General features: G+C 50.9%; 1 long non-coding RNA gene across 2 annotated transcripts; it reads right to left on the bottom strand.

Annotated features, from left to right (window-relative positions):
• Window positions 1-1,406: 1,406 nt before the first annotated feature.
• Window positions 1,407-10,981, bottom strand: LOC141418611 (uncharacterized). Of its 2 annotated transcripts, none has more exons than XR_012443262.1 (3): window positions 10,692-10,981; window positions 4,171-7,466; window positions 1,407-4,034 (listed from the first exon to the last, which is right to left on the bottom strand). It is a non-coding gene; the product is annotated as an uncharacterized lncRNA (long non-coding RNA). The 2 variants fall into 2 exon arrangements; XR_012443263.1 differs by having other exon boundaries at window positions 1,407-4,380; window positions 4,988-7,466.
• Between the last annotated feature and the right edge of the window lie 687 nt (window positions 10,982-11,668).

Genomic DNA, 11,668 nt, shown 5'->3' with positions numbered 1-11,668 from the left:
GGTCGCAGGGTGCCAAGCCCTTGGGAGCTCATGTCACATTACCATGTGACCAGGATGCTGGACAAGGAAATAGAGTGTTTCATGTTTTTCCTGCTGGCTTTGGTCCAATGTGTCTTTTCTCTGCCCGCCCCCCTCAGTCCACCCTTGTGTAATGGGAATGTTCACTCTATGGCATGGTATTCTGGAAAGATGTAAGTTGGCTTTAATTTTACAGGGGTTCACAGCTAAGCATTGCTTTGAGTCTCAGAGGAGACTTTGAACTTGACCTTTTGAACAATGTTAGAGCTATTAAGACCTTGGGGGACTCTTGGGGATAGACTGAATGTATTTTGCGTTATGAGATGGCCATGGGCCTTTTGGGGACCAGGGGTGGAATGCTGTAGGTTAAGCAGATGTGTTTGGATGTGGAGTTGTCAAAGGATGGACCTGTGATGGCTAACCTTGATTTTCTCCAGAAGCACTTAAGAGATTAATGAAGTTCACCTCTGGGTGTGTCTGCCGAGGGTGTTCCCAGAGATAATTAGATCATGAGGCCTCAGCCCTAATGAATGGATTAATCCCTCGGTGGAGTCATCGTATGGTGGCATTGTTGGGAGGTGCTTAAAAGTAGGAGGTGAGGCCTAGCTGGAGGAGCTTGGTCACAGGGGCTATATCTTGCTGTGGCCACTTCCTGTTCACTATGATGTGAACTTCTCTGTTCCATCGAGCTCTCCCTGCCACGATGGTCTGATACCTTGAAATCAGAGCCAAAATAAATCCTTCCTCTGTGAAGTTGTTTATGTCAGGCATTCTGTCACAGCATCAGGAAAACCGACTACCACACCAGGCTAGCCCACCCTGCCCACCTTGCCCAGATCAGTGATGCTCACCAGGACACTGTGTCCACGCAACATCTGGCTGTGTCTGGAGACATGTTGATTGTCACAACTAGAAGATGTGCCACTGGCATCCATGGACAGAGCCCAGAGAAGCTGCTAAGCACAGGGGATCCCCGGCTGTGATGTTGCTAGTGGGAGGAGGAGGAGAAGCTGGGCTCAGATGCCTCGCCAGTGACTCACGTTTAACCTCACCCTCCCACATGAAGTATTCCCAAGGACTGTCCTCTATTTTACAGGTCAAGTTGATGGGAAACAAACCCTAATGAGCGTCTAGGCCACAGACTCAGTCAACCCCAGCCCTGGCCACGCCACAGGGGGCATGAGCAGCAGAACTGGCCAGGCAGACTTGTGGTTAGTGAGACAAGCACAGGTCAAGAGGCAAGAATTACTTTAGCCTTTGAGGGCTGTCAGCCCCACGAGTCTCTGCCGCCCAGAACTCAGTGGCCAGAGTCTTATCCATATGCTAGACGCAGAGTAGTAGACAAGTCAATGGAATTTTCGAATCAAAGAAAGTGTGGAAAGGCTAAGACCAGGGAGGGACAAATGTGAAAGCGCGTGAGATACATGCCATCAACCAGGCCCTGTGCAAGACTTGATCACCCCATGAAGCCATCAGTTTAGTGGAGAGACCAAAGGCGACTGCCGCACAGCTGTGTTGGTGCTACAGCTCTGCCTGGTGTTTTATGAAGCATTTCATGGGTGCTGGCTTGCTGCATCAGGCCTCACACTATGGAAAGGGCCAATGAAGAAATTATTAAACCCATTTTATGGATGAGGCTGGGAGAAGTCCCAGAATAGAAAGCAGTAGCCGCGCTGATTTTGGAAAGCAGGTGTTTTATTGCAAATGCCATATTCTCCTTCTCACAGATAGAGCCTCACGAGACTTGTGCAGAGTTTGAAGGCCCAGGGGTTTCCCTGGGGCTCCAGCCCAACACTTTTGTTTTCTTGGAGCTCCACTCACAGGAGTGGAGCTGGAGTCTGCTGGGCAGGACAAGCTTTCCAAGGCAGAGTGCCTCTGCTTATGCAGAATTTTTGGAGGCAGCACCTGGTCTAATTCTTGATGTCGGAAGACATGGGCAACAACTAAGTTTTTCAAGCCATCCTTAGGAATGAGATCAAACACTCAGTGAGTAGTGCCAGCCTCTAAAACAATGTGAGCTGGGCACCGGAGGCTCACATCTGTAATCCTAGCTTCTTGGAAGGCTGAAATCAGGAGGATCTCAGTTTGAGGCCAGCCCAAGCACACAGTTCACAAGGTCCCAAATAACCAGACTGGACATATGGCTCAAGTGGTAGAGTACCTACTTTGCAAGTGAAAGCCCTGAGTTAAAACCCAGTCCCACCAAAAAATAAAAATAAATAAATAATGTGGTTAAAGATGTAAGTTTAGCACTTTGTAAACCAAAGCACACAACATGCAAATGGAGAAAATGAGGGAGAATAATTTGTTAGTGGTTCATAGGGTTTTCTCCCTTCCTCCTCTTTTCTTTTCCCATGTGTCCAAACAGCCAGTGTGTGCTCTCATGCCTAGCAGGCAGGTTTGTGAAGCTGCCTGTCTGGTATAAGAGGATACCTAGTAAAATAAAAAGGATGTTCAAATAAGATTATTGCATAAAATAGCTATTGCTGTATAACAAATAACTCTCAAAGTCAGTGGCCAAAACCAGCAATAATTATGCCATATGTCACAGTGTGCATGGGTCAGGCATTTGGCAGAGGATGGCTTAGGCCCTTAGGTTGCAATCAGCTGAGTCCTACAATCTGGTAAGGACTCTCCAGACCTGGACGAGGCACCACTGAGGGGATTCATTACAGGGCTGGTGAAGCCATGACTAAGAGAGCAGGACATGAGGCTGGCAGGCCGTTCCTCTCCATGGCCTTCCTTCCATGTCCTTGGTGCCACACACCTTGCTTTCCCCAGATGCTCAATGCCAAGTCTGCAGGGCTCTGCACAACCTAGCCTGAGGAGTAAGTTCACTACCGGCCAAAGAGAAGGCACATTCTCACTCATGTGACATGGGGTTGTCGAGGACTCTGGAGGGGCGGGGGTAGTCCTCACACCTTCTCAGGGATCCAGGAGGTCCAGGCTCCCTAAGAAGTCTGGACACTAGGACATTCTTTGCCCTGTGTGTTCTCTTTTTCTCATGGGCACACACCAGCTCCAAGATTTCAATGTCACCTGCCACAGAGGGAAAGTAGAAGCAGGCAGGAGTGTCCACAGAGAGGACATTGAACAGTGTGAGGCAATGCCGCTCTTGGCACTAACATTTTTGTGTTGAAAGATACCTATTTCCCAGGAAAAATATGGTATTGACAGTAAGATGTAACTGTTTTTATTTTTAAATGAATTACTAAATATTTATGTAATTTATCAGTTTAATTTGTTATGGTAAATAGCAGCAATAGAATCCACTTGGGGGTCCTGACTTCAGAGGTACAGGAACCCAAGGCCAGCTGCTGCCATCAAGCCCTGAGTAGCAACTAGGGTGACCGAGTCAATCTGGAGACCTGGGGTCAGACTGTGGCAGGAGGAAAATGAGGTATAGACCAGTGTGTACAGCATGAGCTTGTCTATGCAAAACCAGAGAAAGGACAGTGGCATTTTCCCTAACTTTCCCTAACTTTAGCTGCACACACACTGATCTTCAAAGCAGGATGTCTGGTAGGAAACCACACAGCTTACAAGGGCTCTTCTGGGAGAAGAGCGGGTGGGAAGGAATGGGATGAGGACTTTTTTCCTAGCATGTCTGCTTTGATGGATTTTTTTTTTTTTTCTACAGCGGTATTTACTCTTTTGTTACACAGATTTTCTACATACAGAGGGGATGCTAAAAGCAGGTCAGGACTGGCCTGGCTCTGCTGGGCCTGGCTCTGCTTCCAGGGAGCCATTGGAGCTTGGGAGGGCTTCCCTCCTGCCTGGGGCACAGAGAACGTCACGTGCAGCTTTCACAACCTGAAGCCCAGGAGACACCGATTCCTGGGTGCAGGGGCCTGGGGCATATTGAATTAGCTCCAAGGTGCACAGTGATGCCCAAGAGGCGGGCACAGTGAGGAGCCCGGGTGGAAGAGGACCCGCCTCCAGCTTCACGTCGGTCATCTCACTGACGCATCACGACTGCTGAAGGCAGGAGGTCTCACGGATGAGCAATTTGGGCTCTGACAGATGTGGGAGAAAAGTTAAAGTCCCCATTACCTTCCTGTCCTTCCCGGAGGCAGCAGACGCGCACGCGCACGCAGGCATCCCTGACCCCGCCCCCCCAGCCGGCTTTAATTGCGGCGTCCCCATAGCAACCTCTCATTGCCGTGGTAACTGGAAACTGGTGTGATCAGTCATCATTATGGTACATCAGAGCAGAAAAGGGCCTGGAGACCATCGGGTACCACATTTCACACGGATGCCAGAGCTCCAGCTCCAGTTGTGCTCATCGAAATTCATGATAATCATAGATGCTGAGTGGTTAGGATGGCTGCTATCACCTGCCATCGCCCGCAGACAGGGTCCCTGGAACCGCCCAGGCACTGCACTTACTCCAAGTTATGGATCAGAAAATCGCTGAGGCTCACCTACATCAACTGCCCAGACACACAAACAGAGACAGACACACATACACCAAACACCTATCTCCTCCCCCACACACAGACAGATCACCTATGAACCACACACATGCACATACATACCAAACCCAGACACACTGCCTACGTCCCTTACACACACCCTCCTACATCCCCCACTTACCTACTTACACACCCCAACATTCTACATAGACACAAACCACACTCATCACACACCACAAATAAACACACACCATACCTACCTTCCTCACACACACACCACAGACACACACCACACACCATCTTCTTACCTCCCGTGCCCCCATACCACACAGACACACACACACCACACCTACCATTTCCCTTGGTGTGCATTTTCCTGATTACACAAGTACACCCTCACAAACATCACACACTCACACAGCAGTAGTGGTCCCTGGGCCCAGACATTGACATCTCATCTGTTCCTCAGAAACAGGCACCCATGGGCCTGAGGGGGCAGGGTCCAACTCTAATGGGATAATCTTAGAACACAAGCCGCAGCCTTTCCCCCATACCTTGGTGCACACTTTGTGTGTCAGTTGGTGGCCTTCCTGCCGCTTCCTGCCTTCTTTCTCTGACCAGATGTTCTGTGGAGGGTGTCATCCAACTGCTCCCTCTGTGTCACCCACCGATCCTCTGTGTCTACCAGAATCGCCTTTAGGACCCTGTCCAGCTGTTAGACCCTGGTGTTTTGGTCACATTGAACAACAGTGGACCACACTACAGAGCTTAAAAAGTAAAAAGCCGAATTTCACACAGAATCAATGTCTTTTCCTTTTCTCACCAATCACTAATTTTCTTCATGTATTTAGTCAAAAAACACAACTAAAGACCACTGAGTATCAAATATCACTAGTTTCTAGATACAATTGTGAACAAAGAAAAATGTGGCACCCATTTTTAAAACTGTGGGGCCTGAAGATACAGCAGACTCTCTGCCCTGCTGGCACCTTCACCAGAGCCCCTCAGCCCTCCTTCCTCTCTTCCACCACAACCTCACCAGGCTTCCCAGCAGGAGACACTGTGCAGAGGTGAGGCGTCTCCTGGAGACGCCTGTAAGGAAGGAGGGAGCAGAGAAGTGGTCACAGCCATCCCAACAGCATTCTCACAGGGAACTTGGAGCTGGATGGCCCAGAGGGAGAAGAGGAGCCACCTGCACCTCCCTTTCAGGGTGGGATGCTCTGCCCCTCAGGAGTGGGCACAGCCTCGGGCAGGGCAGCTCCCATGGGCAACGATTCCCAGGAGAGATGTGGTGAGTGGTCAGCAGGCACATTTTCACAGCTCTGAGTGGCCTCTGCCTCCACTGACTGGGCAGTTTATAGTGAGCAGAAATTCATGCAGCTTATGGTCCTGGAGGCTAGGACGTGCAAGGTCCATCTAGGGGCAGCATCTGCTGAGGGCCTCTGTGCTGTGTCACAATATGGAAGAAGACATTATGTGGGTGAGAGAAAGGAGAGAGAGAGACCACGCCTGAGATAGCAGCCCTAATCCACTTGCCAGGGCTGAATCCCATGGCCTAACTACCTCTCCGAGGCCCCATCTCAACACCGCTGCTATGGTGTTGAGATGAAGTTTTCAGCATGTGGATTTTGGAGACACATTCAGACCACAGCAGCCACCTAGATTTTCACTTTACCTGGATTTCTCTTAACTGCTCCAGGCCCTCCCTGGAAGGACCTCCTACAGAGCACCTGAGGTCACCCAGTTCCAGGCCTAGAGTCTTCTACAGCGTCAGGCAGCCCTCAGTCCCAGCTGGTTTTAGCTAAAGACTCTTGAGGTGAGAGTCTTTCACAAAACCCTTTACAAGGAAAGCTGCTGAGCATTGAACACAGTCCTCCCCCACCAGTCCCCACAGGACGGAGCCTGGTTCCCACCGGGCCCAGTTCTCAGCAGAAACTGGTGCGGGCGATTGGCCGTGTGTTTTAAATCCCCAGTTGCTTCCTGTGTGGCCAGGCTGGGAACCGCTGCTCCTGGGAAGAACTAACCAGATGGGACCAGAAGCGAGCCTGACTGGGGCAGAGAAGCATCCCTGGGCCTCTGTCTTCACCCAGCAAGTAGCAGGTGGCATGGCACAGGATAGACAGGACACTCCTGGATGTAGACGACAGTGGGGCCACCTCTTCACAGTGAGTGATGCCCTCTTTTTCCCAGTTCACAGGGGTCAGTGGACAGAAGCACCACATTTTAACGTTGGAGTTCCTATCCGTCCACACCTGCTGCACCTCCTCTCTAAGCGAACAGTAAGGACTGCTTTGTCACAGCCATGGTGTTTGGAAGCTTGGTGTGCGAGGGACCTGATCTGTGGCCTCCCCAAGGTAAGGGCTAGGGCAAGCACACCACATGCACTGTGGGGTGCTGCACAGAGCCAACCTGGCATCCGTGACCCCGGTGCAGTTCTGGCTGCAGTTCTGTGTGCTGTCAGGAGAACCTTCAGAAAAAAAATAGAAATAAAAATAAAACTTGAACACAGGACAGTCCTAGTTTGCTCTGTGCTGGTGACGTCGACCTGGGTTGATGCAGGTAACCTCTCAGAGAGATGGAGAGCTCCCTGCCAGCTCTCAATTTGGGTGCCTTCCAGAAACCTCCCCTCAGCCTACCTTCCAGGTTGACACCTTGCTGAAATGGCCAGGTATGCTGGAGGAGGATGGCGAGAGCTTGGAGATGTGGGGAAACACACATACCCCAACTTCAGCATCTGGCTCCATTGTCCCTGGGTAAATAATGACTTAGTAGTGGAGTTCTGTCAATATTTACAGGAGTCAAGGAAGCCTCATGGTTATCTCAGCTGACATTGTGTTGGCTGAGAGCTTATTTTTCCCTTCCTCTCTCCCTTTGGTCAAACAGACAGAGAAGAGAAGTGGGTTCGGTTGGAGGGAGCAGGTCGTAGAACCCTCATGTAGTGTAAGTCTGAGGGGTTTCACCTCTCTTCTTTGAGCCTTTGGGCCTGGCAGGGTTTGGAAAGTCCCTTCCCCGCTGACGTTTGAAGGCTCCATCCTGAAAAGTTTAGGGAAAAAAGAGTAAACAAGTTTCCTAAGGTGTGCAAGTCACATAGTGAGACATTCATTGCACACTGATTTCACATGCAACACACACACAGAGTCATACACTGCATTGTGACACTTCTGCCAATGACAGACCACATGTGTGACATCCTACCCACCGTGTGTGTGTGTGTAAAACTCCCTAAGTGCAAGCAATCCCTTATTGCTCAGAAGCATTTCTGAGGCAAGTTATAAAAAGAATCAGATAGTCTTAAACCTGGGTGCAGGGAGCTGAGTCCTTTCCACCAGCTCTGGTTCCCATGAGTGCTGCTGGAGGGAGCAGATAGATAGTCTGACAATGGCTCCCAGCCTGAAGCCTCCTGGGACCAACACCTGGCAGGCAGCCACAAGGGGCAGGAACAATACACACTGTGATGCCAGGCTTAGAGCCACTCAGGGACCAGCTACAGAGGGCCCAAGAACTGGACGGTCACCTGGAGGGGTTGGGATCCCCGTCTCCTGCCTTTCCAGGACAGCAATTTCCCTAGGGCTTTACTGAAACAGTAGAACACAGAATTGATGCCGAGTGTACCTTCTCCATTCTGGGAAGGGAGGAGCCTGGGCAACCATGAGCAGTTGTAATGGTTCATTTCAATGTGCCACAGGGTGCCCAGACATTTGGTTAAACATTATTCCAGGTGTGTCTGTGAGGGTGGTTCTGGATCAGACGACCACTTGAATTTGTAGATTGAATAAAGCAGATGCTGGTGTGGGTGTCCTGAATACAAGAAAAGGAGGAGGAAGCCCTCTTCTCTGCCAGCTGTTCAAACTGGAGCATCCGTCTTCTCCTGCCTTTGGATTGGGACTTGCACTTCTCAGTCTGCTGCTTGCTGACTACAGATCTCAGCCTCTACATGGCCTAAGTGGACTCCTTGTAAAGACCTCTGCACACAGGAGTATGTGTGTGCTTGCATGTCCATACACACGCAGAGCCAGGTGTCACTTTACAGCAGGGACACACTCTGAGGGATGCCTCCTTGTGTGAACATCCCAGAATGCACTTGCACAGAGCAGGATTGGATGGGACAGTCACTGTACATAGCCTCTCAATGCAGTCTCACCAATCTCAGGAAGTGGGAGATGTCAGAGGCTGCTCTGGCAACCTTGCAAACTACTTTGGAGTGACTTTATATATATATATATATATATATATATGTATATATATATATATATATATATATATACATATATATATATATATATATATAAGTAGAAGGAACACCCTGTAAAATAATGGCAAAAAAAAAATGGTGTGGCAAATACAGAACCCAGTTCCACAGCCGTCATTATCCTTGCCAAGTGTACTGTGTCACACACATCACACCTTGTGCACTTCACACGTCAGCCGGCCCAGTTGGTGCGTCCATACGGCACTGCCTGTATCTCATTGGTCCTGTTTCCTGGAGACCCCTAGCCCTCCGAGCAAACAGCTGAAGTCCAAAGCGGTCAGCTTCTGCTGCCACTAACCCTGCTCTGCACAAGTTATGGCTGTGACATCTCCTGACCCTGAAGGAGTGGTGCACACCATCTGGGCATAGTATAAGCAGGCAACCTGGGTAGGACCTGGCCTTTGACCATGACCAGCGTGGGACAGGCCCAGGACTCAGGTGGGCATGATGGGAAATGAGTGGATCCAAGTATGTGCAGCCAGTGAGTCGTGCTGGGGAGAAACAAAGTGGCGCCTAGCTGGCAGGGAGGCACACCTGAGGTGACAGGTAAGTGGAGATCTCAGGCAGGGGGTGCAGTGGTGGCAAGAGCAGAGAGCCAAAAACACAGTTAAAAGCAGAGGACAGAGAGGCTGCAGTCCCAAGAGGGAGGGTGCTTCTCGTCCCATCCTCTGTAGCGACTTAGCAGGGGACCAGGAGGAAAGCCTGTGCATTTAGACGGCAACAAGGATCTGGGCATTTTTTTTTCTACCAGCTGAGAGCTGTGAGCCCTGCTGGTTGACGAGCTCCTACTCCTGAGTGGTATTTCCAGGCTTACCACATGTGAGGACCAGGTGAGCAGGGAGGCAAGTGGAGAGTCACGTGCCTGGAGCCAGCTGCCACCTGTGTGCATGCCTCTCCTGTTACAGTCATCCTCATCCACGTGACCCTGCGCCCCAGCTCCACGTGTTGTTTTCCAGTCTGGGTAGGGACAGAATGGGGGGAGGCGGCAAGTGTCACTGGCCCGATGGTGCCACAGGTGTGCTCGATCACTCCCCAGCACACCTGAGGGCCCTCATTTGCCCGTTAACATCCAGGACCCCAGTGGCTCCCTTTTGAGGACCACCCCAGGCTCTCTAGACCAGCTCCTGCTCTGGAGTGATTCATTCTGTTTCCTCACTTGGCATCCACTCAGAAGTGAGCCTGACCGAACAGGAGCTGAGCCAGCTGAAAGGTGGGGAGCCCCGTCGCACCCACAGCCTGCACCTCACAGCTCTGGCTCTGCAGAGCACCTTTGGAACTGCACATCTGCTGTTCTCAGCACGGCATCTGGACCCCTGTATCCCTGGCGCTCTCCAAGGGACCCATAGTACACAGTTATCCATCACAAGACATTCCCCATCCCCTCCAACCCAAGGACGTGTGGAATAAGCAGAGCTCAGCACCTTCTAAGTCACACAACAGAGATTTGCAAAAATGCAAAACAATGCCACTTTTCTCCATAAACTCATTTTTGTTTCAGAAAACATAGCTGTGAGTCATATTACGTTAAAAGTTAAAAGGTTTGCTATTTTTTAAGTAAATTCACAAGCAGTTTAAACTGTTCTTCGTTTTAGTGCTTTTTATGGAGTTGCTCCCCGGCAATTCCTAGTGCAGTCAATAGGAATTGACTCTGGGGTTGTCAGTAACTTCAGGAGTGTGCCTGGATCACCACTCTGCACACCTTCCAGGAAACCCGTGTTGTGCCTCGTGTCACCTGTGCTCCTCAGGGGAGGGGAGAGAACAGTAAGCACTTCTCGCTTTGTGTTTCCCCGGCCTTGCTCAGATCCTTTGCAAATATTGACTCACCGATCCTCACTTTGTACTAGGAGGCCGGGACTAATACTGCCCACGTTAATGGACAAAGGGCAAAAAGGTTAAGGTACCAGCCCGCGGTCACACCGAGGAAGCAGCAGGGTCAGGCTCCAACCCAGGAGAAGTCACATCGGCACCGAGACCCACGTCCTCTCTTCCCACGCTCTGAGCCAGCCTACCTCTTTGTTGTTGCGCAATGTGTATCCAGAGAAAAACAGAAATCTGAGAAAGTCCCTCTCGGTCTGTCACCTGTCCAAGGTGCACTGTGATCTGGCCGTGTTCTCTCCACTTCCTGTCTGCGGGGACATTCGATTTCCAGTTTTGCCGTAATTTAATAAGTTACAGGGAACAGCCCCTTTCCCTAATGCTTTTCTGTTGGCCGGTGTTCCCTGTTCTCGTGGGTGGCTTCTCTGTTCCTCCCTGTACCCTCACATGGCTGCAGCCCTCCCCTGTGTTTCCTGCCACTGCACTGGAGCGCTCCTGTTGGCCTCTGCAGCTTCTTACTTGTCCTGAAGCCAAATTCATCACACAGCAGGCCATGGGGCCACCAAGCTGCCCTTTGTCCTCTTGGGTTTGTTTGCCTCCAGGAGACTTTATCTGGCTACTTTCCTGAGCTCCACCGGGAGCAGGCAGTGTTGTCCTCCTCAGCAGCCCCTCCCTCACTGGGGGTTATGGAACCTGTCTTGTCGAGGACCTCCTCTGCCTCCTGTTACCTGAACACATATGGCCAGTATCCTATATCAAATCCCTGTGAACGCTGGCCCCTTCACCCCTGTGCCACAAGAGCCATACGTGGGCCTCCCCCAGCGCCTTGCCTGCCCGGCTGTACTGTATGTGTCTCCCTCTTTTAGAATCACACACTGTCCCTGGCTACTTGCATCTTCCCGGGGAGCAGAAGGTCACACCAGGCTTCAGAGTCAGGACCCTCAGGGCTGCTCAGAGTCTTCCTCGGGGTCACCATCCCTTCTTCCTTTCCTCAGCTCTTCCCAAAATAGGTGTCAGAACTTACTTAAAGGTGTTTGCTGAGAGGGACGCTTCAAGACTCTCACTCTAAACTCCAGTGCAATCTGATGGCCTTCTGTAGGGTGACCAGCCTCACCCACTAGGAGGACGGTCAGAGCTGAAGGCCTTGTCGATGGCATGTCTCTTTCTTTAG

This window comes from Castor canadensis, chromosome 2 (genome assembly GCF_047511655.1).
Source record: "Castor canadensis chromosome 2, mCasCan1.hap1v2, whole genome shotgun sequence".
In the NCBI taxonomy this organism is placed as follows: Eukaryota; Metazoa; Chordata; class Mammalia; order Rodentia; family Castoridae; genus Castor; species Castor canadensis.
Note: the sequence above shows the minus strand (reverse complement) of the source record. Positions and strands in the feature narration are given on the sequence as shown.